Below are 5,625 nucleotides of genomic sequence, written 5' to 3' on the forward strand. Positions count from 1 at the left end.
ATATGGTAGTGTTCTAATGGAGCTTCATAGTAGTTCGCGTTTCACATAAAAGCAATCAAACCGATCCTAAATTCATTCAAAACTAAACGAGAAATGAAACACCACCAACATATGGTTTTTTTTAAAGGACGAGTGTTCATCATGTTTCCTCGGTACAAAAGTGATTTGTATGTGATACTTCTCCCGCTCGGGAACTCCGACGTGTTACGTGTTGTTCCATCCAGCATGCGCGCGTCTTTCTTTTCTCCAGCAACGACTTGGTACTGTAGTAGTAATCGCGTTAGGACTTAAGAGTAAACTATATATCCGATCTTTTCAACACAGGAGTAAACTGTCGGTCGCATCAGTGTTGTTACTCGTATGAGTATCATGTATTGTAAGTATATGCCCTCGGTCAGAGTAGTACGTCGTGCGCATTAATAAGTGTGGCGACTCCCGACCCAAGATAGAGACATCGGTACCGCTGACACTCGCAACGGTTCAAAACTGAGATCTCTCTCATCCATGAGATACGTGTGAATATGTATGTACTGTACATATGATCTTATTTCCATCAAAGAATCATTCACTCCTCTGTTCTTCTCTGATCCATCAATCAGTCTACCCTTATCTCTCCAGCGAAGCATGCACGAAGACTAGCCCCCGTTGGATGTGCTCCAAGTCCCAATCATGCAAAAAAATGTCAAAGATGAACAAGATCTCTCGCAACAAAAAAAAAAGATGAGCAAGATCGGAGCAGCTAAAAAGATCGCGGTTTCTGATCAGAGTGTCTACGACCAGCGAAAGGGGCGTGCATGGCCCTGAAGAGAGGAAGAGAAGATAAGCTCAGGTAATGGCATAAACGCAAGTTGAACTTTCTTTTTGTATTGAAAGAACGCAAGTTGGAACTGAAGAAAATGCGCCACAGCTAGATAGCACGTGCGCGCGCTGTTCTTGAAAATGCACATCCACAGCTTATCTTGATTTTTTTTCCTAGAGTACCATAGCTTATCTTCATGTAATATTTAAGTTTGAACAGGAAAGATGCGGATCGAGTTTCGGAAAAAGAAGAAGAAAATGACACACATTACGTCAACACCGGAAGATCAAATCTGGATCATGATCCAGACAGGTGCATAGACCATGGACAATTGAGAATCGACATGTTCACATCATTTTGCATTGACCTACTTAATTTTCTACCTATTCTTTTATTCTCATATTTTGATCCAAACAAGAAGAACAAAAAATGTTACAGTATTTTTTTAAAAAAAATGGAATACATTCCTTGTCAAATAGCAAAGCTTTTGCTTAGAAAAGCTTACATTTAGTTATCTAGCCTAGCTTTTCTCTATGCTATGATTTCCAAGGGCCAGTTTAGCTTGGATATCGCTTTGAATTGAATTTATGTTTTCAAGATGGGATTTACCAATGTTTTTACATCACAAAGGATGGTAATGGTAAAAATATTCTCATGATAAATTTAATTATATTCTTCACATAACAATTTTTTTATAAAGAATATTTTTATTACTTAAAATATTTAAGCATTACACCTAGCATCTGCATAACTAGAATGCACACAGTCGCTCGAATACAAAGGAAAAAAGTGAAAAATGGAAAAAAGCACACTACAAAAGTCCCTCCAAGAGATATAGGAGCAAGTGTTCATGGTGGACCAATCCGGAGATTACGCTGCCATCCATGTTGGATACAAGTATTTCTCACCGTGTCCTCCAACCGTGTAGACACCTCCATAAACATGTCGTGATTTTCCACACACGCTGCAGAGACGACCATGAACGGAGAAAAGTCGTGCACCGTAGATAACCCGCAAAAGAGAATTATTTTATGAATAAATCTTGTCACTTCTGCCGTAGCCATAGCAACCAAATAACAACAATTGCTCCAACCTTTATAAGTAATTTAAACCAATTATCCACACCATTTAGCCAGTTGCCGAATATATTTGCAACGCTAGTTGGTAGGTATAAGGTCAAACCCACTTAGATGATTGACCATATAGAACTAACAAATTTGCACTCAAAGAATAAGTGTTTAATGGTCTCGTCATGATGATAGAACACACACTCTATATTTCCTTGCCAATTGCGTTTTACAAGCTTGTCTTTGGTGATATCACCCTTTACAAAGATACCATGCAAAAACTTTAGTCTTCAACGGTATCTTTATTTTCCATATTTTGTTGTTGTTATCTATTGTAACATCCGGCTGTATTAAAACTCTATACAAGAGAATTTGCCACTCTCATGTAGATTCCATTGAAATTTGCCAGTCCCTTGCGTTAATTGGATCGAAACCAAGCGCTGCAGCAAGGCGTTTCATGAAGCACGTCTAGGACCAGTGAGATCTCTTCTAAACGTCACATTTTGCGGGGAAGATTCCACCACCTTAGAGATTGTATCATCCTTATGATATACAATGTTGTACATAGATGGATATTGTTCTCGGGGCGTAGATTTATCTAACCACTTGTCCTCCCGGATTCTAATTTTCGAGCCATCTTTAATTGCGAAGGAACCACATAAGAATGAGTATTTCTAATCGCCATAAGACAAGCTCAGAAGTGTGAGGCACCAGGTTTTCAATAAAGAAAATCGTATCGACAGCTTATCAGAAACAAGGTGTTGTTTTTAAGATCATGCTTCATAAAGAGAACCGTATCGTCAGTGTATTGAAGGATTGCAGTCCACCATCCACAAGGTACCGTGACTACTCCCTCTATTTGTCCATCATTTTTTGCGCATTGTATTATTATAGCTAACATATCAACCACTATATTAAATAGCATAGGTGACAATAGATTGCCTTGTCTCAATCCCTTTTTTATTTCGAATTATCTGCTAACTTCATCATTGACTTTGATGGCTACACTACCTTCGGTGACAAAATTGTGGATAAGAGCACGCCACTTATCAGAATAACATTTCATTCTAAGTGTGCATTGAAGGAAAGACCACTCGACTTTATCATATACCTTTTCGAAATCAATCTTGAGGATTACCCTCTTCAACCTTTTTTTGGTGCAACTCGTGGGCTGTCTCGTGCAGAATTACAACACCATCAATGATATTTTTCCCTTCACTACCAGAATTTTTTAAAAAGAAGAGGAATGTCAAAGCAAGTGTACATAGACGCGAAAAACCAGTTCTGAACTTGGGTGTAGATGCTCCTGATTAAATAAAAAAATAAAATAAAAATAGTAAACAAATTCATAAAAATCTGAAATTTCTGTACAATGTACATAAACAAGTGTCCTAACTTCACACCAAAAATCTCTGAGATAAGATGTGTGTAGTGGTCTGTGCAAAAAAAAAATGCGGTGCTGTTTGGAACATCAAGATTTGTTTCTCACTCCGATTTTTCTTTGTTGCACAGACCACTACATATGTCTTTTTCCGGAAATTTTGGGTGTACAGTTAGAACACTTGTTCATGTTCATTCTCCGAAAATTTCAGATTTCTTTGAACTATTTTGCTATTTTTTCCAAAAAAAATTCAACGAGAAGCATCTACACCCGGGTTCAGAAATGCCTTGCTCATTAATCTCTACCAATAAACCCGCTAACCAAAGCATAGAATAGTTTAGCATAGGTGCTACATTATAGTAAAGGCTTACGCATGGTGAAAGATCTATGCGTTGAGCACTGGCTCGCCTAATTTGAACAGTAAAAACCATCGAGCCTTTCACCGGACTGATCTACTGCTTCCACACCCAACACCGGCCCGCTCTCTATTCCTCTGCTCCCCTCTTCTTCCCGATAGAACCCTACAAGCTAGGGTTCATGGTGGTGGCAGCCCCGATTACTCCCGCTGCAGCTAGCTTCTCCCAGCCCTTCGCCGAAGACGATGCCTACAACATGGCGATTGTGCTCTCAATCCACGACCTCCGGCGCAACCCTACCTTACCTCCTGTGCTTGGGCCGCCGCCCTCCCCCCACTCCTCCCAACCTCCTCCGGCTCTGGTGGTAGTCGTTCGAGCACGATCTCACTGTTTGTGTGTGTGTGTGGGGGGGGGGGGGCGAGTAGAGATGTATGTTAGCCCACAAGGTAGAAGTGATAAAAATGATTCTATATCCTAAATGATACTATGATTGATGATTACATAGATAAAGAAATGTACGATGCGTAAAATGAGGCATGAGTTGTGTGCATGCAATGGCATGCATTTGTGTTTATAGATACAAACTGCACGCAAGTTGAAATTGAAAAATGCATCCCAGCTAGCTAGCACGTGGCGCGTAGTAAGATCGGGAGGTGAGGCCAGATCGCGATCGAGAGAGGCGCGGAGACCATGGATCGACAGTTGAGTGGTAGCACTGATCTGACAATGGTTAGTCAACAAGAATAATCGCGTCGTGACGAGAGGAGAGGAGAGATGCTTGGGCATCCAAGAACCATTATGAGATCACGAGAGGCCGGTGACCTTGATCGTATGATGGACTAATGGAGTAGTAGTACACAGTACCACCCTTGGGTCACACAGAGATGATCTTCAGTGAGGCAATACAGGACGTGGTTAAGAACATGTAGACAGTATGTGATGAGTGAAACGGACAAGACTATGCGAGTAACCGCGCTGATACTTGCGACCGTACGTGCGAGTGAGGACGATGTGAACACCATAGACAACATGGCAAGCTAATTGCTTCACTAATGGCATCATGGGCGTAAGTAATTAAAGGCAGTGAGGTTAGGTATAGTAACATGAGCTGCACATGCGTCCGTCAGGGAGGGCCAGGCTATGGCGGGATGCATCGGGGCAACAGGACACAGCACGGTAGTGTACACGGCAGCGTACAGCAGCACTTATTGCCAAGGAACGGAGAGTGAACGGAACCTGCGCAGCGCTGCAACTTGGCCTGTACTGCCGGATATTAATCAAGTGCAGGAATTTACAGATGTACTAGTACTGTAAGCACGTCAGGAACTATATATTTTTTAACGTTGGGAAGCTGATTTCTTGAGGTGTGGTATATCTCTTCTTTTTGCGACCGGGAGAGCATGACCTCGATGTACTCTGGCCGGTGCCAGAAAAATAATCGCATGGCACGCAGACTTTAGTTTAGAGTTTCCAAAAAGAAAATCACACATGCACGTACACGAGGTCACCATAAACGTCTCGCTATCGAAAAAATATCACCTCCCACTAAAGAATATTTTATCTTCATATCACTACGGGAAAAAACAGGCGCTGCCGTGCAGCGTTTCAATGCCGTGAGCCGCCGCATGGCAAAGAAATCATTGCCGTGCGCAACAAGCAGCGCGCACGGCAACGACAATCCGCACGGCAACATCTGAGAGCAGCGCACGGCAATGAAGGCAAGCACGGCAAAGACAGAAGCGGCGCACGGCAAAGAATCAAAAGACGGCAAAGTACAAGGAAACCTCACGGCAAAGAAAGGAAGACGTCAAAATCCCTACGTGCCGCACGGCAAAGAAATCACGCACGGCAAAGGCACTGGGCATTGCCGTGGCTCCCCCCTTTGCCGTGCGGACAGGTCAGTTGCATGGCAAAGGAACCTTTGCCGTGCGTTCCCTTCTTTGCCGTGCGCCAATATTTTTTTTTTGTTTTTCTTCCTATTTTATTTCATCTAATACTTATATTTATTTGTTAATTAGTTTT

This window comes from Lolium rigidum, chromosome 3 (genome assembly GCF_022539505.1).
Source record: "Lolium rigidum isolate FL_2022 chromosome 3, APGP_CSIRO_Lrig_0.1, whole genome shotgun sequence".
Lineage (NCBI taxonomy): Eukaryota > Viridiplantae > Streptophyta > Magnoliopsida > Poales > Poaceae > Lolium > Lolium rigidum.